The sequence below is a fragment of the Stegostoma tigrinum genome, chromosome 1 (assembly GCF_030684315.1).
Source record: "Stegostoma tigrinum isolate sSteTig4 chromosome 1, sSteTig4.hap1, whole genome shotgun sequence".
NCBI classification, from domain to species: domain Eukaryota; kingdom Metazoa; phylum Chordata; class Chondrichthyes; order Orectolobiformes; family Stegostomatidae; genus Stegostoma; species Stegostoma tigrinum.
In genome coordinates this window covers 60,272,851-60,299,375 of record NC_081354.1, presented here as the reverse complement: position 1 = coordinate 60,299,375, position 26,525 = coordinate 60,272,851, and positions in this window count along the sequence as shown.

Genomic DNA, 26,525 nt, shown 5'->3' with positions numbered 1-26,525 from the left:
GGAGTTCCAGCCTGGCCTACTGCAACTCCCCTGGATATTACACTTTGGGGTTGGTTACAGAAACTAGTAGTAAAGGTCAGTGGTTGAGATATCTCCTATAATTAAAAGCATTTATTATTTACTTAAGTGCTTAATAAATTAATTAGATCTTATAGAGCTCTAAGTGTCTCTGATGCGTCTTTCCGTATGTACATACTGTTGTCTCACAGAAACAGACAACAGTCCTTAATCTCTTTGACATCTTCCAGGGCCTGGGTGTTTGGTTTCTTCCCCTCCTCAATCACCTTGTTGCTCTGCCTCTAGGAACTCCTTTACCATCATTTTCCTTTGATCTACACATCATTCCCTGGTGGTTGGGCTTTCAGTAATCTCTGCTGTATGATCCATACACTAGACATTTCTTTCTGTCTGGAGCTCATGTGGTCATCCATCACAGCTTTCTGTCTGTGCTGTTTCACTGTAGCAGCCTTTCTTTATTTAACTGAAAGCTGGCCGTTTGGGTAGTCAATATCATCATACGAATCCTCAGGGCTTCATTTGACTGGTAGTGGCTATAGTTTACATATTTTGAAGATCCCTTTTCAGTCATATCTTTTTGTGCTTCAGGGTGTCCAGAATGTAAATCAGTTGATCAACCAACATTTCATGTGCTCCTTTTAATTAGCATTTTCTGTCTATACTTTTCAATCTTGTTAAGAAATAGTTAACATGCCCACCAGGTCTTGCCTTAGGCACTGGGATTTTTCCTGGAGGAACCAGTTGTTGGGTTTTGTTGGAGGGTGTGAGACAGATTTATGAAAAACTCGATCTGATGCTTTTTCTATCACCTACACTCATTTCCTACCCATTGGGCAAATTTCACCCCACCTTTCCTGCCTGCTAGCGGATATAGCTGATTTTTTTCCTCTTCACCGATGCCTTTTAGGAAGCTACTGAATGTCAGTTCACACTTTTGATTAAACTTCCCCAATGCCCTTGCAACGTCATCAAGCTCCCAATTCATCCTGGACCTGTGTGTTCATTCCTGTGGTAGTGATGCATTACAGCTGGTTACTGACCAAAAATGTAGTGATGAATATGAACCCCTCGGGTATATACATGCTTACAATAAACCCCTTTCTCTTCAGGAATAATATAACAATGTAACATGTTGTTTATCTTGATTTTGATTTTATTGTCACATATACTCAAGAACAAAAGTACGGGAGTGCAGTGAAAAATGCATAAGGTACCATCACAGGTACAAGTACCTAGGTACAGAATCTTAAGAACAAAGTTAAAAATAGAACCCTGCAGTAGTTATAATACAGTGATACCTTCTTAGTTTTAAATAGAAAATAAAGAAATAGAGCAGCAAGTTCAAACATTACAGTCTTTCTTAAGTACTTAGCCAACGGCGGGACTCCACTTCGACGAATCACCTCAAGACCAGAAGTCCACTCTGAGGCCACACCGGCCTGGGAGACCACCACGCCGGGTCTGCACTGTGTCCAAGGCCATGAGTCTATGGCCAGGAGAAGAAATAAAAGAGAAGGAAAAAAAAACACACGCAGGAAAAGAAAAAAAGAGTTAAGGAAAAGAAAGGAAATGGATGGAGCGGACGAGCTCTGTCGGAAGCGTCCACCCTGCTGCCAACTTGATTCATATCTCTCAGCCTAGACAAGCTTCAGTGTGAACTTGCAAGCTGCGCTCAATTTTTTGTTGATACCTGCTTGTATAGTAATGGGAGCAGAGATGTCAGCCATTAGATGCTGCATAATGCAGCTCAGATACAACAGTAAAGTGAGATCTACCTGTAAGTGAACTGCAGCGAGCTTTATTGGACATAATGCTATAATGAAAATAGCAAGAGAGGAGGACATTTTATTTGGACCCCAGCTTTCAGTTCCATGTGATTTGCTAACAGGATAATGGAGCTCCTTTTACACATGCTATAAGCTATACTCAGAGTTAAGGTGGGTGATTCCCTTTACTCTTTCCCCATCTTCCAGATTTTTGATTTCTGTAAAGAATTAACCATAAAGATGTATCTCTCTTTCTCCACTTATCACCAATGTCACTCCAAAAACTCTCTTGTAATTGATGGATAATCTCCAACAGTATTCACTGTTATTTTAGAGAATATGGATGGCATCTGTACTCTCTCACTGTTTCCTTGGAGAGCTAACACAACGGTACAGCAGAATGGCAGCTTCTGGCAGCTGCCAGTTTTTAGCTGTGATCCCGGCCAAGTCTTGAACGTAGCGGTAAGTGCAAATGAATTAAGGCAAAAAAAATTTAAAAGACCACAGTCTCCTAAAAAGAAAGTCAAGGATTTGAAAGTCTCACTTTCCTTTCTATCTATTTTGCTTTCTGATCTAGTGACAGGTGCAATAGGTGAAAAAAAAGGCTGTTCTGAAGAAAGCACTAGAGAGGAGGTAGTGAAGGCTCCTCCGCTATTTCTCCGATTGGAATTTTTCTCCCTATCCATTCTGCTAAAACTTCAAAACTTGCTGTGACCTATCAGACAAGGATACCATGGGGACTCCATAAAAAAGTTGAACTCCAGCAAGATAACGTGCTAAAGAAAATTAATAAGAAATTCTTGTGTGATACTTTGAACAGCAGGTTGACTTGAAGGGTAGACCTCAATCTGTAAGTGATCTCTGTCATTAACAAAGATTCTTTCTTTTTCCTGATTATCTCTCCCCAGGTTTTGTTTTTCAACGGAATCCCTACAGCATGGAAACAGGTGCTTTGGCCCAACAAGTCTAACTGACCCTTGGAGCACCCCACCCAGATCCATCACCCTATAACCAACCTAAGCTACACATCCCTGAACATTACAGTCAATTTAGCATGGCCAGTCCTCCTGACCCACACACCTTTGCACTGTGGGAGGAAACCAGAGCAAACCCACATGGATATGGGGAAACTCCCCACAGATAGTCATCTGAGGGTGGAATTGAACCTGGGTCCTTGGTCCTGTGAGGCAGCAGTGCTAACCACTGAGCCACTGAGCTGCCCTGTTTTAGAAAGATGAAGTCATTGGTCATTGATAATGGCATAAAGTTTTCTTTGTGTAACGATCCAGCATGATCTTAGAGTTCTCAGCATTTTGACAACAGCATCTTACAGGGAACCCAACAGGCCCAACTGGCTCATGTCACCTGACATCACTACGACGACACACATTTCACACATGCTCAGTAGCAAGATTCAGAGTAGAGGCCTTATTCCTCCTAGAGTACAAGCACCATTACCCACCAATAGCTATCAACTGTTTCAATCCTAAAATAGAATAGCGTGAGAGATGTAAAGCACAGAAAATAAGATCTAAGTCATGCCTGTGCAAATTAATGTTGAGTGCTACTGAGATATTCATGTGTATGGAGCCTGGAAAATACCATGAACAATGAGCCAGAAAAAGTAAGGCAGCCTTGGGAAAGAAAGATTTCATACCTGAACCTCAGAGAAAGGGACAGACAAATGAAGGGAAATGGTTCAGGGTATTTCTAGTATTTTAAAAGCTAATTTCAGGGTGAACATTTGATGTACACTCCAGCCTTTCATGGTACCAGAAAAATTGTGTTAAAAAACATTTCTCACATTTTGAACTATTTATCCAAACGGTCTGCTGTTCCCTCACCAGAGTTATTTAAATGGCTTTTGTTTTAGTAATAAACCTTATTGATAGTACTTTACATTGAGTTTAGGTAGCAACCAAATACTTGCTGAAGATACTACTGGTCCTTATTTAGTGAATGGGTTATTTGTTCATCAGAGGCGGTGTTCATTAGCTGTGAATTTTTCCTACCTGTTTATTTTTGTTAGTCATTTTATACAGTTGCTTTAACAGATAACAACCTCTGAATTAGTTAATGTCGATGGTAGATTTAGATTTATAACATTTTTTATGACAGAATGTCTGGTCACCCAGTTGTGGGAAGGATATTGTCAAGCTAGAGAACGTTCAGAACAGATTTACCAGGATGTTGCCAGGAATGGAAGTTTAAAGTTATAAAGAGAAGGTGGATAGGCTGGGGCATATTTCACAGGAGTGTAGGAGGTAGAGAGGTGACCTTATAGATGTTTATAAAATAATGAGGAGTACAGGTAGAGTTAACGGCAGTTGTCCTTTCTCTAGGATGGGAGATTTCAAGAATAGAGGACACATTTTTAAGATGAGAGGAAAGGGATTTAAAAAAAATACATGAGGGGCAATTTTTTTATGCAGAGGGTGGTTCGTGTGTGGCATGAACTTCCTAATGAAGTGGTGGATGTGGGTACTATTAACACTTTTAAAAGACATTTGGATAAGTACATGAATAGGAAAGGTTTGGCGAGATATGGGCCAGGAGCAGCTAGGTTGGACTAGTCTAATTTGGGATTATGTTTGGCATGGACTGGTTGGACCAAACGGTCTGTTTCTGTGCTGTATGACTCTATGACAGTGCCGGTGTAGTCAACAATGTACTAAATGCAAGATATTTAAATATAGGATATTGTTCAACATGACTAATATATCTATTTCTTTCATGATTGAATCAATCATAATGCAGCTGTTTCCTCATTTCCCTGAAGGGGCCCAGACAACTCTTATTCCAATGTAGATGTAAGTTGTGCACAGAGATCCTGTGGAATCCTCATCATAGCATCCTCTGATGAAAATGACCATGAAATTGAATTTTTCACCTGGCAATTCCTCTACTCCTGGAACCTTCCAAATGTCCCCAGCTTAAACTGAAGAATTCAGATATGTCCAATGAAATTAAATAGGTAATTACTTGGGAAAAGTTGGGCAATTAAATACACAGTCTCATTTCTGATTAGCTATTCCATTGACCCTGTAATTAACCCTGACCTGGCACCCTCAGGAATCAACGGCTCTGCCCCATTCTGGATCCAAACCCATCCCCTACTTAGAACCTGACCCGCCTCAAAAGAGCTGGTCCCAGAACTTCCACTCCAGACCCAAAGGCGTTCATCCACTCTGGACCCACTTACCACCCCACAACCCCTCCATCAGCTTCTCCACTCCTCCCCCAAAGCCCACTTTTTCTCTGCTACGGACCTGAAACCCCCAACATCTGCTTCATGTCTGACTCATCAGGGAGGCGACCCCAATTCCCACGCTCCAAATCCAAACTGTCTGTGTGACCCTGCCCCCTGGCGATCGAACCTGGAACCCAAACCCCTGCTTCCCCTGGCACTGGACCTGACTCTGTCCAATTCAACACCCATCCACCCATGCCCCTGTCTAAGTCAATTTCTCCCAACCAACCTACTCTAAACACTGCATCACCCAATTGGCCCCCTTGCCAACTTGCACCCTGGTATCTTACTCACCCAATCCCATACTTACATGATATACTGGCATGCTAGCAAGCTGGCAACCTACTTGCCTGGTACACTATCCCATCTACTTGGCACCCCACCCTCATGCTCAATCCTGCATTTTGTGGAAGAATTGGCCCACAATTGGGCTGAGAAGGCTAAGGCTAGTGAAAGAGTGGCAGATATAAGGAGACTCATACGTTATGAAGTGGAAATTCTCAGAGCCGGCTGGAAAAGAACATGAATTCTCTTGTGGGGGTGGAGAGATCCCAGTGAGCAACCAATCCAGGAAGCTTCATATTTCATGCCTCACTGGGGCAATGTGCTGGAAATCAAGCTCTACTATTCCCAAAGTCATCACAAAATTTAAGGATATTATCAAAGTGTGCCAAATTCCCCAATTTACCCGTTTTCTAGACCCAGGTTAGCAGAAATCATCTTTCAAGTTTATGTACTAACAAGGCTTATTGTTTATTACAAATATATATTCTAGCTACAAGTAAACACATTAGAACAGTCCACATTCAACACTCACACATAAAATTCTAAACTTGTTATTAAACTCACCCTGCACCCACATACAGAATATTACAGATTGATATTGGTGTACAAGTGGAGGGAAAACTGGCAAAGTAGTTCCAGGACTGCTGTCCACAGTGTTCACTGAGATGTCCCTTTTGATTTTCAGGGCTCTCTGTTATACAGTCATGGAGTTGAAAAGCCAAATAGCATGAAAACGACCCTTTGGACCAACAGTGCACGTCTACCTGTTCCCAAACTAAATGTGTCCCACCTGCCTGCATTCGGCCCATATCCTTCCAAACATTTCCTATTCATGTACTTATCTAAATATCTTTTAAATTTTGTAACTGTATCTGCAGTTACAATGACAGTTCATTCCATACACTAACCACTCTATGTAAAAAGGTTGTACCCCATGTCCTTTTGAAACCTTTCTCCGCTCACTTTAAAAATATGCCCACTAATTTTGAACTCCCCTACCTTACGGAAAAGGCCTTTGCTACTCACCTTATCTATGCTCCTCATGACTTTATAACCCTTAGCATCATGCAATATTGTGTCTTGTGTTAATGACTGTTGCATTTTCTTTAACGATGAGTTGGACATGTAATGTATAGATAGTTGAAAGTGGGACAATCTGAAGATATCAATTTGGTGCATCATCTGAAAATTCAATGGCCAACCCTCAACCTGCTAGACTCCAGGGAGAAAAGTCCCAGCCTACCAGTCTATTTTTATAACTCAGACCCTCCATTCCCACCGACATCCTGTCTTTGATCACTCTTCTCCAGGTACTTTTCAGTTCCTTCCCAGAGGTGCACAGCAACTGGTTCACAAATTATAAACTCTCTGTTTTATTCGTTAAAAGAGACAGCTGACAGCAACTGGTCAGAGAAAACAAACTGGCTTTATTCAGGCTTCAGATATTTTGTGCTGCAGAAACACACACCTTCCCTTCCTGAAGTCCAAAGCTGCTGCCAGTATTATTCGCACCCATAATCTATTCAGTGATCATAGAGCCAATTATTTCATTGTTGACAAGCAGATGGCTTTTGTCATCAACAACTGGTTGCCACTCCAACAGCTACTAGTTGCCAGCCGCATTTTGCTTTGTACTCAACTTCTGCTGCCAGCCTACTGCAAGCAGCCTCCCTGATTGGTTGAGCAAAGCAGCAATATAAATAGCAATCACAATGAGATTTCAGTAACTTGCTTTGTCTTTTGCATTCGGTAAACATCCACCTAGAAGATGCTAAGCCTGGACATCCTTAGCTATACCTTCACCTCTGAGGAGGAAGCCATTGAATCTTCAGAGGGCGCACTAAATTGATATCTTCAGGCTGCCCCACTTTCAACTATCTATACATTTCATGTCCTACTCACCATTAAAGAAAATGCAACAGTCATTTAGACAGGACACAGTACTGCATGGTGCTAAGGTTAGGTAGCACTTAAGGCTTCAGTCAGCATCAGGTATCAGCGTGCTGTGCGGTGAAGTGCCAGATTAAGAAGCCTTCTGAGGCATGTTCTTTTGCCACTTCCATCATTGATGCCCCTCCAATATTTTAGAGATCCCATAGACTGCTAAGTTACACTGAAATGCTTGAGCATCCATAAGAACACCATTATTATAAGATTTATGACCATCTGGAAGAGCATGGCTTGATCAAATACAGTCAACACGGCTTTGTGAGGGGTAGGTCATGCCTTAAAAACCTTATCGAGTTTTTTGAGGATGTGACTAGAAAAGTTGATGAGGGTCGAGCTGTGGATGTGGTGTATATGGACTTCAGTAAGGCATTTGATAAGGTTCCCCATGGTAGGCTCATTCAGAAGGTCAGGAGGAATGGGATACAGGGGAACTTAGCTGCTTGGATACAGAATTGGCTGGCCAACAGAAGACAGCGAGTGGTAGTAGAAGGAAAATATTCTGCCTGGAAGTCAGTGGTGAGTGGAGTTCCACAGGGCTCTGTCCTTGGGCCTCCACTGTTTGTAATTTTTATTAATGACTTGGACGAGGGAATTGAAGGATGGGTCAGCAAGTTTGCAGACGACACAAAGGTCGGAGGTGTTGTTGACAGTGTAGAGGGCTGTTGTAGGCTGCAGCGGGACATTGACAGGATGCAGAGATGGGCTGAGAGGTGGCAGATGGAGTTCAACCTGGATAAATGCGAGGTGATGCATTTTGGAAGGTTGAATTTGAAAGCTGAGTACAGGATTAAGGATAGGATTCTTGGCAGCGTGGAGGAACAGAGGGATCTTGGTGTGCAGATACATAGATCCCTTAAAATGGCCACCCAAGTGGACAGGGTTGTTAAGAAAGCATATGGTGTTTTGGCTTTCATTAACAGGGGGATTGAGTTTAAGAGTCGTGAGATCTTGTTGCAGCTCTATAAAACTTTGGTTAGACCGCACTTGGAATACTGCGTCCAGTTCTGGGCGCCCTATTATAGGAAAGATGTGGATGCTTTGGAGAGGGTTCAGAGGAGGTTTACCAGGATGCTGCCTGGACTGGAGGGCTTATCTTATGAAGAGAGGTTGACTGAGCTCGGTCTCTTTTCATTGGAGAAAAGGAGGAGGAGAGGGGACCTAATTGAGGTATACAAGATAATGAGAGGCATAGATAGAGTTGATAGCCAGAGACTATTTCCCAGGGCAGAAATGGCTAGCACGAAGGGTCATAGTTTTAAGCTGGTTGGTGGAAAGTATAGAGGGGATGTCAGAGGCAGGTTCTTTACGCAGAGAGTTGTGAGAGCATGGAATGCGTTGCCAGCAGCAGTTGTGGAAGCAAGGTCATTGGGGTCATTTAAGAGACTGCTGGACATGTATATGGTCACAGAAATTTGAGGGTGCATACATGAGGATCGATGGTCGGCACAACATTGTGGGCTGAAGGGCCTGTTCTGTGCTGTACTGTTCTATGTTCTATGTTCTATTATACATACGAGAGGTAGTACTTTCTGAAGCTTTCCTTGGCAGACCATGACCTATGAAAGAGAGTGGACATGTCACCTGCCCATTGTCCATCTCCCAGCTTGCATGGAAATGTGGTCCTTCGAAAATCTGTTAGATTGAACAGACCATTCTCTCCAACAATGGTGGAGAGTTCCCCCGCCTGAGCTGCCTGACTCTCCTTACGGTGGTGAAAGTTATGCATTAGTGTAATCTATAGAAAATGGTACCTGTGATATCCTGCATGCATTTGTGGGTCAAGGATGGAGAGATGCATTACAGATCTTCAGCTGCTCCTTGAAATGAGCTACAGGCAGAGCAATTCAGGGCAGCTATGACCTTGGTGGCCACCGGAATGGGATTGAAACCTAGTCCTGAGTGCAAGTCCTGATCCAGCAGATGATACAGTTCAGTGATTATGGCCTAGATCCTCCTTAATCAGCATCGGTATGTCTTTCTGAGAACTGAAGATGACGACAGCAAGGAATATACATCTGGGATCACATCATTCTCCTCCACTTCCACACAGGAAATTTCACCAGTTGTTTCTCCCTCTTCAGGCTGCACTGCTGTTGCTGCTGGTTCTTGTTCTTGATTGGCTTGCTCACGATATTGCCATTGCTGTCACCTTCTCTGTTGAATTCAAATTTGAAGCAAGGCTTTTACAACTTTGACTGCAGCAGTGCCCATGTCAGATGCATGAGGAGATTATCCGTAAGGATTGTCAAAAAGAGATTACCATTTCATTAACAGTGCTCCTGGGCCCTCACATCAATCACAATGAAACCTCGTATAATACGTTGACACAATGTGGCATGAATGCTTGTCCAGCATGTCAAGTTTATGCCTCAATAAGGAGCTCTAAGATATGTTTAAACATCCCTCGTGATAGTAGAGTGGCGCATAAGATGATTAAGAAAGCATATATGATACTTTCCTTTATTAGCCAAACCATAGAATCCAAGGCTATGTTAAAAACAGTATGTTAAAAACAATGTTAAAAAAAGTACTTTGGCCATAACTAGAGTACAGTATGATGTTTTGGTTGCCTCATTGTGAGAAGCATGTGATTACATTGGAAAGGTTATAGTGAAGATTTACAAGGCTTGGAAAATTTTAACCATGAGGCTAGAGTGAAATGGCAGAGTTTTATTTTTCCCCTTTAGGACAGAGAAGAATAAGGAGCGTTTTATTTGAGATGTATAAAATTATGTGGGACTCAAGTAGAATGGATAGAAAAGACCTAGTTCCTTTAGCAGAGAGGTCAATAACCAGGAGGCATAGATTTAAGGTAATTGGCAGAAGATTAGAGAGGAGTTGAGGAGAGATTGTTTCACCCAGAGGGCGATGGGGGTCCCGGAACTCCCATCCTGAAAGGATTATAAGGCAGATTTCCTCATTATGTTTAAAAATGACTTGGATATTCATATAAGTTGCCACATCCTATAAGGCAATAAGGACCAAGAGCTGGAAAGTGGTTTTAAACTAGATGACATTGTCCAGGCAGCTCATAGACAGTTAGTTGAACAGCTTCATTCTGTATCGTAAATGTCTATGATTTCATGACAGATTCTTGTGATTGGGTTGCAAAACTGATTTATAAACCGCAGAAAATGCTTGACACAAATGTTGCAGAGCCTTTCAACTTCTGAATTTGCATTGTTTTCCAGCAATTCAAATGAGTCGTTATTGTACATATCTCTCAATTTCCCTACTGGAAATGGTAACAATTATTGTACTTAACTATGTACTTTGAAAATAAATACTCTTGTACCAACTGCTAAATGAAAAATCACTGCAAGCCAGCTCATTAAGGAATGGCTTTTAAACCCATCTGATCTTTTGTCTACCTACCTGCAGGGTCTAGTTCCCACAAGCAGCCTTCTAAAACTTCCTTTGCTTTGAACACTTAATAAAATTACATCTGTTTCAATATAAGTTAAACATTTCAGTTGACTTGTTTTCCTTTTTTCCTAAAGGTCTGGGGATTGTGACAAATTAGATTAAACTCTCTGACCCAAAATGAGTGCATCGGTCACATGGGTGACTTTCTTCAAAAACACAACCATCAATCATAAATAATAATAAATTCACCACTTTGAATCAATTAGCTTAGGCAAATTAAAATGTAAGTCTTCATTTTGTTTTAATTGCTTAGATGGATGCTATTACATCTTTATCAGAAAGCCAAAGGACTTTTGAGGACTGAGAGGTTTTAAAATACAGTTTATGTAGTCGTTTTGATGAACTGACACTTTCATTCCAGTCAGGTATAAGATTAACTGGTTATAAATTACTCCAAACTATCATTAATATCAGCAAAATGCCATTCAAGTATTTTGACAGAAATTCAGTTATTTTTAATGCAAGGAAAACATTTTCCACTTTATCATTAGGTCATCTTAAATGGTACATAAGCTTTTGAATACAATGCAAGGTGTAATCAAGAAAATAATTCAACAGAACAATGCAAATTACTCACCTAACTTTTATTATCAATTTTGACCTATTTTCTGTTGGTAGTAACTAATGAGAAGTGGCTAACAAAACCCATTAGGGCATATACATCAAGTTTAACAGAGCAAGAACTTCTTACTCCAATGAAATTGCTCATCAAAAAGAGAGACAGGATTGTGAGCTTCACAAATGCTTTTGGAAAGGTCTGGATTAAAAATCAGCATGGTTCTACAGAAGCATTCTCTCATCGATGAATTAAAAACAGTAGATTAACGTCTAACTTACGTCTAGGCTGACAAATCATGATCATTACAGAAGAACTGAGCACTGAGTTCAAGCAGCTGCGGTTAGAATGAATTATTTGTAAGCATATTGCTGCTACCATATCTGGAAGGTTCCAACATGTATTTTATTATTTCTCCACATTGACTTTTATTTAAATAATAAATTTGAAGACAGATACAATAGCATAGCTTCAGTTGAGGAAGCTTTACCATTGTGGTGGACTCATGCAAGGCACATGATACTAATTGACTGATATTGATTTCATGATTGGGTATTTCTGGTGTGGAGTGGAATTCACTAAAAGCACTGACTGGAAAATCATGAGGACTCAACACTGTCACATCTTCTATCTATTAATTATAAAGGATAGAAAATCACTAACTGTAAGCCCATGATTGATCCCTGTCCAATATTTCCTGCACATGTCATTCTCTGATTATTGGACCACAGACCCAGCCCTGCTGCACCAGGATCACTGAGGCAGTTGACTGAATTCAAATCTTTGGGCTGAATTTTATCAAAAATGGGCTAAATCTCAATTCTGGGGAGTTTTGAGCTCTAGCTAGTTACCTTACAAAGTTGTCCACTGCTCACCTCATTATTATGGCCCATGACCCTCTGGTGCAGCTTTGACACTATCTTGCGTTGAGTAGTAGGTGAAGAATTTAACTCTGCTGTGATGTTGCATGATTCACTCCATCTATTCCTGCTGAGCATGAATTCAAATACTGAAAGCCCGAAACCACCATTCACTGTGTGCTGCTGCAAAATTCTAAAGATTTAATTTGATTTATTACTGTCACATGTCCCAAACTGCAGTGAAAAGTGTTGTCATTCTTGCTCTACAGGCAGATCATATTATACAAGAGCATCAGGGTAACAGAACAGAGTGTATGATAAGGTGCAGAGAGAGATCAACATGAACATTAAAGAGGTTCATTCAAAAGTCTGATAACAGCAGGGAAGAAGCTGTTATTGAATCTTTTCATACACGTGTACAAACCTTTATATGCTCTGCCTGACAGAAGAGGGTGGAAGACATTATAACAGGGGCAGGAAGGGTTTTTGATCATGTTGGTAACTTTCCCAAGGCAACGGGAAATATAGGTGAAGAGAGACTGGTTTGCATAGTGGACTGGGCTGTATTCACAAATTTCTGTAGTTTCTTTTGGTCTTGTGAAGGGAAGTCGCTGTACCATGTTACTGATGCATCCAGATAGAATGCTTTCCGTGGTGCATGTATAAAAATTTGTAAGAGTCTTTATAGACAAGCTAAATTTCCTTAGCCTCCTGGAGATGTACATGCTTTCTTGACCATAATGTTAGCATGGATGGACCAGGACAGATTGTTGGTGGTTGTATCAGAGATAGTGGAAACTGCAGATCCTGAAGAATCCGAAATAACAAAGTGTGGAGCTGGATGAACACAGCAGGCCAAAGCAGCATCTTAAGCAGCACAAAAGCTGATGTTTCGGGCCTAGGCCCTTCATCAGAAAAGGGGGATGTGGAGAACGTTCTGAAATGAATAGGGAGAGAGGAGGAGACGGGTTGAAGATGGACAGAGGAGACAAGATGGACAAGTTAAAGGGGCGGGGAAGGAGCCAGTAGAGGTGAGTATAGGTGGGGAGGTAGGGAGGGAATAGGTCAGTGTGGGGAGGATGGACAGGTCCGAGGGCGGGATGAGGTTAGAAGGTAGGACGTGGAGGTGCAGCTTGAGGTGGGAGGAGGGGATAGGTGAGAGGAAGAACAGGTTAGGGAGGTGGGGATGAGCTGGGCTGATTTTGGGATTCATTTGAGGGAGGGAAGATTTTGAAGCTGGTGAAATCCACATTGATACCATTGGGCTGTAGGGTTCCAAGCAGAATATGAGTTGCTGCTCCTGCAACCTTCAGGTGGCACCGTTGTGGCACTGCAGGAGGCCCAGGATGGTCATGTCATCTAAAGAATGGGAGGGGGAGTTGAAATGGTTCACGATTGGGAGGTGCAGTTGTTTATTGCGAACTGAGCGGAGGTGTTTTGCAAAGCACTCCCCAAGCCTCCGCTTGGTTTCCCCAACGTAGAGGAAGCCACAACGGGTACAATGGATGCGGTATATCACATTGGCAGATGTGCAGGTGAATGTTTGCTTGCTGTGGAAAGTCTTCTTGGAGCCTGGGATGGGGGTGAGGGAGGAGGTGTGGGGGCAAGTGTAGCATTTTGTGGTTGCAGGGGAAAGTGCTGGGTGTGGTGTGGTTGGAGGGGAGTGTGGAGCAGACAAGGGAGTCCCAGAGAGACTGGTCTCTCCAGAAAGCAGACAAGGGTGGGGATGGAAAAATGTCTTTGGTGGTGTGATCGGATTGTAGATGGCGCAAGTGTCGGAGGATGATGTGTTGTATCTGGAGATTGGTGGAGTGGTCTGTGAGGATGAGGGGGATTCTCTTTTGGTGGTTATTGCGGGGACTGGGTTTGAGGGATGAGTTGCAGGAAATGCAGCAGACACCGTTGAGGGCGTTCTCGACCACTGCGGGGGGTGGGGAGTTGCAGTCCTTGAAGAATGAGGACATCTGAGATGTACGGCAGTGGAATGCCTCATCCTGGGAGCAGATGCGGCAGAGGCGAAAGACTTGAGAATAGGGCATGGAATTTTTTCAGGAGGGTGGGTGGGAGGAGGTGTATTCTAGGTAGCTGTGGGAGTCAGTGGGCTTGAAATGGATGTTGGTTTCTAGGTGGTTGCCTGAGATGGAGACAGAGAGGCCCAGGAAGGTGAGGGATGTGTTGGAGATGGTCCAGGTGAAGTTGAGGTTGGGGTGGAAGATGTTGGTGAAGTGGGTGAACTGTTCGAGTTCCTCTTGGGAGCACAAGGTGGTGCCAATGCAGCCATCAGTGTAACGGAGGAAGAGGTGGGGTTTAGGGCCATTGTAGGTGCGGAAAGGACTGTTCCGCGTAACCTACAAAGAGGCAGGCATAGTTTGGGCCCATGCGAGTGCCCTTGTCACTCCCAGGAATTTGACACTGTCAACCGTCGCCACCTCAGGACCATTGATGCAGACAGGGGCGTTAACATAACCAAGTAAGTGAAGTTGGTATTCTATTTCCCCAACAATAACCTGGAGATCCTAGAGTGAGGGGCAGTGGAGAAGAGAGCTATGCGCTGTCGTCAGGACTGCCAGAGCAGACTACAGCACCAGACTCTGCCAGCATGGTCTGACAATGCTACGCAGTGTTAACATTGAGGGGGAACACACAGCAGTGCAGGAAGAAGATTGATGACTTTCTTCACTCTGCAATGGAGAATGCCACCATCTTCTCTCTGCTACTCCACACTCATAGGACCACCACTCACTCTGTCTCTGCTGCTGTACTCACATCCCACCAAGGCTCATACAACTCTCAGTTATGCAGGCAGCATCTTCTCGCAATCACTTTAACCCAATATCCCCAAACAACATGCCTCCACTCCTCCCCCAAGACCACTAACCTTGCCATGTCCTCCACTTCCTATTTACTCACTCAGGGCATCTCACCACCTTTACCCACCTGTGCCAGCCCTAACAACTGCGCCAGCTATGTTCAGCTTACTCAGACCCTTTGCTGTGTCTCAATCCAGGAGAAGTAGCCCAGGCAGGTTGTGGAGGGTCTCACATCCTTCTCTTCGCCCTCTTACAAGGAGAGAATACTTACCTTAACAAGAGAGAACTGTGACAGCCCGTCAAGTGATACTGTTGTTCTGAACGCCACTTTTAACTGGAAACTCTGGCAACCATATCCATGCAACTAAAGTAAAATTCATTGTGAAGTGATGCTGTCCTATCACTGGCACTGTGACTGTATTCTTAACACGTCAAAATGTCTAGTCTTCTTTTGTGATTTTATTCCCTCTTTTGCCGTCTGCAGGCATGAGTGGCATCCGCAAAGCCTAAGAGACCAACACCTCTGGATATCATCCCCTCATCCATCTCTGAAGATGAGGACATAATCAGGTGAGAGAAGCACTCTGCAGGCTGTCTCCTGTATCATCCACCAACTCAGATTCTGACAATCAAGAATATAGTTTAGCTTGGTTAGAGTCAGAAGCACATTCTGATGACCACATCACTGGCATGGCTGCACAGTCAACCAAAGTAGAAATGCCCCAGTATACTGGCACTCAGAAGCCTGCTGGTGACTAGGCACCTACTGAGCCCTCAGCAGGACAGGAGTCCATGTTGTCAGCCATTCATTCAGCTTCATTGAAAGACATAAACAGACACAGGAATGGCAGACATTTGAAGACATTTGGAAAACTAGATCAAAGGTTAGAAGAGTACACCTATATAATCTGTACCATGCTGTCTCTGCCATGTTTTCTGTCTCCATGAGAAAGTTGACATCTGCCATGGTGACCCAGGTCCAACACACTAAATGTCTGCCAGATATGCACACAAACCTGCATTTCAGCCATTGACACTCAGCATGAATGGCAAGGCAGCAGGAGGAGGATGCCCCACTATATCACTTCAGGTGCCCCCTGCTCACAAGGAGACTGGGTGATGCCAGTAGGTACCCATCTCAAGGAGGAACCACATACAGACCCAGATTTGTCTTCTCTCCGCCCACACCTGAGGTGCCTGCACCCTCCAGCTCCACCCTATCATCAATCCCCAACACTGTTTAAGGTCAGGCCAAGAAGGATGAACTTGCAATGGGCCAGGACGCTCTCTCAACATGGCTGGGTTGCCAGCCTCAAATGTTTCCAGGGTCGCATGTCCAAAACACAAAGGGCCAAGAGTCCCCACCATAAAATATGCTCCCTTCAACCTAGATTCCACTTGGACCTAATGGGGAGGAAAGCAAAAAAAAAACAAACCTTCTGTGGGCACATAGGTGACACTGTGAACTTGATTGTAAATACATCAATATACTTAGAGTATATGTTCAGTTTGCATCATCAGCCAAGTCAGTGACTGTGAGTTTAGCTGCCATTAGATGAAAGGAGGTAAAGACGCCAACCATCCTGCACACCACCTGTTGTGAACCTATCCAAACAATACCAATCTTCTCCAAAGTGCCTCAACCAGAATGAACTTCTGTCATGATTGAATGAGGGAGTAACAGATATTGTGAAGGCCCCCATCAATTTGTAACCTTAACTTTTATTAAATTGGAATAGTATAAAAAATGACCTAATTGTTAAGCTACATTTGTAGTTTGAATTACACAAAGATGCCATAAATATTTACAGCCAGTGAAAGATAACTTCATGCAACTCAATTCCATTGAATGAGGTTCACAGAAAAGTCCCTGACTGCGTTGCTTTGGAAGATGCTGCTGCATTGTAAGCCACAAAGGTGCTGTTCCATCTAAGGAATGTCGTCATTTTATAAGCCAGTACAGTGCTGCAATTCTCACAGATCCTCATCATCCATCACACACCATTGTTGTCTTGTCCAGTTGTCCAGAGCAAAGAATGCTAGGATTATACAACCTCATCTGTCAGTACTGATTGCAATGAAGTACCAAGCAGGACCTGCTGGGAAACCTAATCAAGAGCAGACATCCTTGTTGGGCACAATGGAAGAAAGTGCTGTACTCCATACAAGCTGAAAATCATGGCATGTTGTTCTGAACGCCACTTTTAACTGGAAACTCTGCCTTATGATACTGCTCCACATCTACAACAAGTTAATGTGGGCACTGGGCTTCCAGACACATGTATATCTTGCCCATGTGTGGATGTGATGCCATTCAAGCTCCTTTGTCCAGGATCTACATTCATTTCAATTCCAGCTTGAGCTTCTGCGTTCTCCCCAGGTCTGTTTGGGTTTCCTCTGGGTGCTCCGGTTAATTCCCACAGTCCAACGACGTGTGGGTTAGGTAAATTGGCAATGCTAAATTGCCAATAGAGTCCAGGGATGTGCAGGCTGTGTGGGTTAGCCATGAGAAATGCAGGGTTACAGGAATAGGGGTGGGTCTGGGTAGAATGCTCTTTGGATGGGTGCTGTGGACTCAATATGCTGGATAGATTGCTTCCACACTGTAGGGATTCCATGATTCTATGACACTATGCATGTTAAAGTCAGAAGACACACCACATCAAGTGATTGTCCAATAGGTTTATTTGAAATCACAAGCTTTCGCAGTGTAGCCGTTCGTCAGTTGCAATGAGACAGAAGAGCGCACGTGCACAAAATTTATAAGCAGAGTGATCAAGGCCAGAAAGATCAAAAGATGTGTGAGTAGAATGTTGAATAATAAGTCTCTGCAGGTGATTAAAAGTGTCAGACTGTTTGAGTAAAGTGTCAACAGCAAAATAATGAGCAAAGGGATGACCTAATATCTGATTAAGTGAGGCAGAGAGATAATTATAAAAAAGTTAAAAATAAGGTGGAGCTGGCAACAAACTAAACAACCAGGATAACATTGTTACAGAGATAATAGGAACTGCCGATGCTGGAGAATCTGAGATAATATGGTGTAGAGCTGGATGAACACAGCAGGCCAAGGAGTAGGAAGGCTGACGTTTCGGGTTGAGACCCTTCTTCAGTTCTGAAGAAGAGTCTCGACACGAAGCGTCAGCTTTCCTGCGCCTCTGATACTGCTTGGCCTGCTGTGTTCATCTAGCTCTACACCGTGTTGACTAGAATAACATGATAGGTATCAGCGTGGCATGCTGAAAATCTAACCAAAGCAATAAGTAATCCAAAACAGTGCAAACTAACCAATATACCATGCCTTGGGGCATCCTTGACTACAACATATGAGATAGACAACTTGGGCCAAGTCACATGAGTACCTGCCATGTACATAGTGGGTGGTGTTCCCACGTGTGTTGGAAGTCTGTATGTTGATGATCTGACATGTCTTGCAGAGGTTACCATGACAGGGGGGTATCATGTTGTGGTCAATGTTGTCCTGAAGGCTGCGTATTTTACTGTGAATGATGGTCTATTTATGGTTTTGCGGTTGTTTGAAGGCAAGACGTAGACATGTAACGATCATTTGGTGAGATGCTTATCATCATCAATGACATGTTGAAGGCTGCAAAGAACATGGTGCAATCTCTCCACTCCGAGGAAGTACTGTTCGATGAAAGTTATTCTATCGGTCATATCCTGTGTCTGTTTTCTGAGGCTGTTGTTGTTGATTTTCACCATGACATGTCAGAACTAGCAATCGATGAGTTGAGTATCATATCCTGTTCTTCTGAGGACATCCTTCTAAATCTATAGGAGTCTATCACGCTCCTCCTCACCTGAGCAGATCCTGTGTGTGCGCAGGAACTGTCCAGAGGGAATGACTTCTTTAACATGTTTAGGGTGGAAGCTAGAGAAGTGCAGCATTGTAAGGTTATCTGCAGGCTTGTGGTAGAGTGAGGTATTGAGGTGCATGTGTCCAAGAATGAGACTGATTCTGAAGAGTAGTCCATGGTAAGATTCATGGTGGGATGAAACTTGCTGATATTGTGGTGGAGTCATTTCAGCAACTCCTCTCCATGAGCCCAAAGGAGGAAAATATTGTCAATGTATCTTGTGTATAGCATTAGGTGGAGGTCCTGTGTAGCAGAGAAGCCTTGCTCAAACCATGCAGGTCATTTCAGAAGCAAAGCAGCTCGTCAGAAATATAATCATTCAGCAAATGCAATATGAACAGTGCCCTCAAAAAACATTGGAACATGGTGGCCTTCGGTAAGGGGGTTCCTGTACGTGGACTTTATGCATTGTTGGCTTGTCTGAGATGCCTGCTGCTCAAGCCTTTTGGCACACATACAACAGGGATTTTACAGCTGGTAGCAATGATGAGAATGCCTCCCCCAATCCAACCGTACATGACCCAGGAAAAGGAGCTTAGCATATAGGATTATGGTGTGGACATTTTACAGTTCAAGGTGTAAAGTGAGTAGCTCCCAGGCAAAGCAGCTCACTTGACTGGTAGGTAGCTACCTCACTATCAACCTCTCAGGGGCATCTAGGGACTGGCAATAATTGCTGGCCCAGCCAGTGATGCCATATTCCATGAGTGAATGAAAGATTCTGCTCACTGACTCCCTCTAATAAGACTTTAAAGTATTTTGTGAAAAGAAGACTCAAAATTTTTTTGCAACTAACCTTCCTGTCCATGGGGCTGGCATACAGCTTATTTAACAGCAATCATTTCTGTCTGTACAGTGAGTCTGTTGGGTCATCAATCTGCCTCAAACAGTGGAGTTTATGAAACAATATATATATGACTTTGCTTCCATCATTCGTCTTTCAACAGATTCCCTAAACTTGCTGCGCATGAGTTGAAATCTTTCATTTCATAAAGCAGCCTGTTGAAAGAGTGCAGAATTTCCAGAGCTATGTAAATGGTTAAAATAAGTCCCATACATTCTGAAACAATTGTCATTCAGATTTTCTATGAGAGAAAGCTAAAAATGGGTAATAAAATGTGAGGCTGGATGAACACAGCAGGCCAAGCAGCATCTCAGGAGCACAAAATTTTTTACCTAATACAAGTTCTATGTATATTGAGAAGGAAAGTAATGCTAATATATTTAGTAACAGATTCTAACTCAATGAGATATTAATTGCTGTAAGGAGTATTGCATAAAGTTGACAGTATTTTTTCCACTGGTGTTGCTTTAAAATATGTTGTTTATTGACTTGTGCTTTCAATTGTTATTTTGTAATAGTTGGGGCAGCTGAGGTGAAAGTGCTGCTACTCCCCTCAAATCTTGCCCTTTACTGTGACACTTGCCTTTTTTTTAACATCCATTATTGTCTCCATTTTACTGCAGAGCTCTGCACAGTGCATCGCAATGCACCCACAGTCATTGATGGCAGGTCAAAGAAGTCCCTGAATTCGCCAGTCTAACTGCCCTGGGATACACTTGGACCTTCAAAGCATTCTGCCATGCAGTAATTAGAACTAATAGTCACTTCAGGCAATAGGCTGTGAAACAAGCAAGGTAATTCAAGCTTTGGGTACGGCAATAACATGCTTGGTGGTCCGACAATTGCCCAGCAAGAGAAAAATAGAAATTTTAAAAATGCTTCTTAAACAATTAACAACACATTTCTTGACAGTGTAAAATAATGAGTAAACATGAGACATGTAACTATCTGAAAAACAATATAAAATGAATCACTGTTCCACTAACATGTTTTATCTCTTTTACAAATTTACTAGTCAATTATATCTTTTGTTCAGTTATTGTTTATCAAACCCTTCAAACTTCTTATTTAAATGTTTTTTCATAGAAACATTAATTTAGATAAAGTTGAGGCTTTTATTGACCAGCTATGAAGAGAATTTTATCAATTTCAGTGCAGCTTTTATGATATAAGATTCAGGCTGCCTTGTAAACAATGTTTTTGTACAACATTGCATTAACGAAGACACAAAACATTATGGGAAGGAATACAATTTACAGTGTGCGTTTTTCAATTTACTAGTGTGAGATTGATTAAGCCAAATTATTTCATTAAAACTGAGTTTGTGTTTATTCAGTTGCTGTTCTCCTATCTTTAATCTCTTTTCTGGTTTCCTTTTATTCTTTCTGCACAAAGTGTTAGTCCTTATCCAAATTTGAGAGCAAATTGCCTGACCCTAGAACTGTAGGATAATCCGGCGTGAGAGGGTGACCAAGAATGGCCTGGGTTGAAATGCCCTCAGTGTTCTGATCCCTTCCTGTTAGGAAACACCTCAAATCCACACTCACCACCTTCCACTAAAACTGAACAATATTTGACTTGAATATGTCAATCACTTTACAGAATTAGAATCAATGGAGTACCCAATTGATGCTGGCACTTTTATAATCAAGCATACTTCCAGCCAAACTGGCGACACTTTTTCAAAATATGTTTGAAATAAGGAGATACAAGACAAGGTGCAACATATCCCAGATGTGCATTTTGAGTTCAATAAAATAAGGAACTGTACACTCATATCCTGATAATACTGTCACTGTTCAATTTAAAAATCATTACTGATGCACATAAAAAGCAAAGGAAATACACTTTTAGAACAAGAAACCTTTGCAAATATGACTTTTTGACATGTCAAGATCAAATGGTCAAGTACTTTTGTAACAGTAGTAAGTGGTAAGTGAATCTAATGAGGCATATTCGGTAAAAGACTTTAAAGCACAGAGGAAACATGGAAACCAGATGGCAGGTGGATTATAGGAGCTTTCAGCATTTCTATGAGAAATTCCATGGTTGTTTAATTTCCTCTAGTGGTAAACTAGTTATCAAGTTTGCATGGATCTCCTTCGTACAATTCTGATTAGGTTGTTAAACCATTTCAAACAAACAAGTTTGGAAAAATCAAGTTGATTATTATTGTTACAACTGTGAAATAATTTTACCAAAATACATTAACCAGTGCACTGCCAGGAAAGATTGTAGCCCTTAGTGATCAAAGACAAAACTCTGAGCCTTTAATACTTTGTGGAAAAGCCTTTTTTTCTTGTGAATAGTATAACCTGATGATAATGATGACATAGAATTGCTTAGGTTTGAGGAAGAGTTCTGAATTTCAACATAGAAACTTTCTCCTGCTAACAGCGAGCAGTTCTTTCTTGTGCTTTTTTGCTATTTATTTCATAAGGCAAAGCTTTTGTTGTGTTTGGGCATAATTTAGCTAAGTTTTAAGTCTTTTTTATGCTAATGTCAAAATGAAACAAGAATTTATCTGGCTGCTAAGGACAGTAATATCATAGCAACAATATCAGGAAGATTCTTCTAAGCATGTTCTCTAATGAGATTGTAATCATTTTGGAAAAATTTACTGATGGTTTTACACAAAATTACCAAATAGTGAAATTCCTCTTCAACAGTTCATTTATTATTACTCCAAGTAATTACAAGAAAAATTCTTCCCTTTTTAGAAACGTGAAAATTTTGCTTAGAACATTTAAAATTTATTTACATGGGGTGAAGTTTGGAGGTCACCAGGTTTCCAATTCATGAAATTAATCAATGTATAAGTTATTAGGGATATGTGCATCTTTGTTACTGTTTTGAACATTGAAGAGAAAAAGCAGATACTTCTCTTTATGGAAAAGAACTTTGGAGACACATGTAAGTGACAAGAAAGTAATGTTTAACATCGTGAATTTAGGATGTTTTACTTACATGAGGTGAATTTAACAGTGTGCTGGGAGTTATTAGTCGTCTTTCTATGATTTCTTAATCCTTTCTTACTCTGTTTGACTCTCATAAATCATTGTCAAGCAAAAGAATTATGGGTGTACCTATCCCCTTCGTCTGGCAGTTTTGTTGATTTGCAGTATCAGAATGACACCTATTTAATCATTGCTTCATTATCAGTCACTCACATCAGAGAGGAAACTTGAGAAAAATTACCTCACATCCAAATAATTTGCTTTAAGGTTTAAATTGTAATAGCAGTAAATGTGCCAAAACCAAAAGAATTTTGCTCAATCAAACAAATTGATAAGTTCTAAAAGGTAAACTGAGAAAAAGTTCTAATTTGACCTGCACTATCCCGGTGGGATGCTCTAATTGTGAAAGTGAATTCTGTTGCTTGTAGTTTTATCTTTTCTGAATCAATCGATTTAGGAAGTACAAAGACAGATAGAAACTAGTTTTAAGTTAACAATTTGTTTCAGTATCTTTAAATGCAAAGATGAGGTACAGCAGCATTTGTTCTGTTTGGTTTTATATGTTGGATATTATATCTAAATGTAGTGGTATTTTGATGTACTCTTGTAAAAACATTATGAGTTAAATGATTAAAAACCTACTCAAAGACAATTCATAATTCTTTATTTTGTTTGTCAGTCTTTCAGCCTTGTAGCTGCTACGAACACCACAGCTATATTGTCTTACTCTGTTTCAAGCAGCATTCTGAAATATCTGAAAATAGGACAAGTGATGCAGCTGAACAAATTAAATATAAATAAAATACAGGACTAACAGTCAATTATTTCAATTGTTGCTTACATGAGATGGGTAAATTATTTTGTCTGCAGTGATAAATTTATAACATTAATGAAGTAACTGACATGTAAAACAGTATTGCAGCGCAAGATAATATGAAAGGATAGAGTACTTCATAATGTTCATGTTGACAATGTTATTGGAGTATGATTACAACACCTTGGACACAACAGCGAAATATCATATCATTAGCAACACCTTGCGGTACAGAATGGAGTTTAAATTCCACTTGAAACTTAATTATGCAATTGAGGCTGGCATTTAAACAAGGGAATGCAATACTGTTGGATATACTAGATGATCGGCAAAATATTCAAACAATGGTTTGTTGACCTATTTATGCAAATTTAAACATTGGCATGATAAAAGTAACGATTTATACTCTATCAGAATTTGGCCAACATTTTCTTCCTCAATCTGTTCAAAATGCTAACCTTAGGCAAACTGTTAACCTGTGCCATTAGCAGAGCCGCAATATCTGAAAATCATGATTTTGCACCCTACAATTTTGTGATAAGCTATTTGCTGTATGTTAGGTCACAACATTGCCTTGGAAAATGTACCAACGTGTACGTGGCAAAATTAAGCAATTAAAAGCTGACAATGTGACATATTTTCTAAAACTTTTAGCAGAAATAAAATTCACTCTTCTGTGCAATATCAAGAGTTTAGGAGAGGTAGCAAATGCAGCATTTTGTTTACCTGTTTTTCATCCTTTTTATTTTAAATATATCCAGTTCTTTGCTAAAATATCACAAAATTTTAAAAATCAAAAATCACTCATTACTAATATTATTTTGTGCAATTTTGACCTGCATGATTTTTGAACATTGGTTTAAACCTGAACAAATCTGAGATAGATTCAGTGCAATTGTTAGAACAGCTTAAAGCTGTCAGAATTACAAAAACAGTTTAACACAGAAGTAAGAGCGAGTGGCTTACAGGTAATGATGAAACTTGGATAATCAACAATGCCTTATGAAATAGAAAGAACATCAGCATTTGTAAATGAGCTTAATAGAATGACATCAGTTCTGAAACAAAACATTGACTATCACTGACAGTCTTTGATGAAAGGTTCTGCAGTGGAAAATAAATGTGACACTATTAGCTAATGTGATGGCCAACATAACTGCCTTGTCAGAACAAGCGAAGGCTTGTAAACCCTATCCAATTGCCATGGGCTCTTGGGCACCTCTGCTGAAATCAATCACTGAGCTGTGTGAAGAAGAGCAGAGCTGAAACAATGGCACCAGAGGAAAGGGGTCCTAATGAAAGCCATTTGCTGGTCCACACCTAACCTGTCTAGACAGCACCTCCTGTGCTTTGATCACTGATAAAAATCCTGAAAGTTGCCAAGTGACCTCTTCTGTTTACAGCCAACTGCTGGGCCTCTGGCCATCACCTTCATTTCAAAGCTTCATTCCTCATCTGAAATCCATTGCAATCAGAAAATGTGTGTGAGTGAGAGAGAGATGGAGAATCCTGACATAAGATACTTGTTTTCCTGTAATTATACTGGAATGGAAAAAAAAGCCGAATTTACATAATTTGACAAGCAGTAAGCAGAGATTTATATGGTGAAACTACAATGGAAACATACTTTAAAGCTGACCCACACAAACTACCAGCAAATAAAAAAAAATCCACTTTAGTGTAACATTATTAATCTTTTATTTGGAGGAAAAACTGTTTTAGTAGTAAATTTATAGTTCCAACTAAACCAATAGTTTAGTTAAATTGATAAGTAAACCAATTATTCCATACTATTTACAAATTCTAAATTCTGATATTTATTTTATGTTTACAAAATGTCTCGGAGTATTTTAAAATGCAGAGCCAAGATAAAGAAGTTAGGCAAAGTTAAACGCACAGTAAATTTTAGATTGTTTTTAAAATTATGATAAAAGTGATGAAGTGGTTAGAATTTGAGAATAAATTTAGAAACTGCTTGAGATTTTTTAACAGCACCTACCTGGAAAATGCTACGACAACACAAAATCTCAAATGAGATTTTACTCATTAAATTTGCATAAGCAAATCATTAAAAAAGGGAAACACTGCTTGAAAGGAAATGGAGAATAAGCATCCCCTAATTTCACAAAGATATTACACTAATAGGTGGTTGGATCTCAGTGATTATATCATTGAATTGATCAAGCCATTTCACATTGAGATAAATCTATCCTCAGACCATTATTGATATAGCAAACTGCAATGGATGCAGAAAGAGTAAATGAATTTCTGTGTCGGATTCATGACATTAAAGCATAGTTTATTATTTCTGATATATAGAGATTAACTCCTCAGGAACCACAACATTTCATATGTATTTTATTTCAGTTCAGTTTTGAGCATACTTCTTAACTATGTCATGACATGCATAGAAAATATAGGTAAACTAGGATTTAAAATAAACATACAAACTTATATTAAGATCAGATAAGATTTCCTAACTTGTATGTAATATTTCAACTGTTTTATTTGAGAGTATGGTCTCAGCATACTGTAGCTTTAAATTGATAATTTTGCTGTTATTACCATTATATCTTTTATTTTAACCATAAAGTTGATCTTTGGAAAACTGCGGTTATTGGAAAAATGCACAGAAACTTCATCAATGTTTTGTGTAAGTTCAAAGAGTTGTAATGCGCAAGCAATGGCATGCTAATCTGGTTAATTCATGAGGGATGGCATTTCAGATGCAACTTGTTGAAGTGTTTGTTATAATTGTCACTTCATTATCAACAAAAGTATTTTTCTGCAAAACCTCGCCGCGACAGCCACGTCATAAATGGCACGGTCCACTAGCTGCAGAGTTCCACAGTAACCTGCCCAGTCCCAATCTTCTCCACATCAGGGTCAGTTAGAAACTCTGAACATTGTAATGCCTTGTGTTTGCAAATTGATAATATGGACACAGCTTTATCCAATGATGCATTCGGTCGCTATCAGGATGAAAACAATTTGGTCCATTATTGCCTCCTTGCCACGGTCTATTTTTGATCTCCAGACAAAATATAAAATGAATTAGATGATCATGCATGCCTAATGTCTAAACTCTGGAATTTATGCTCTAATCCTCTG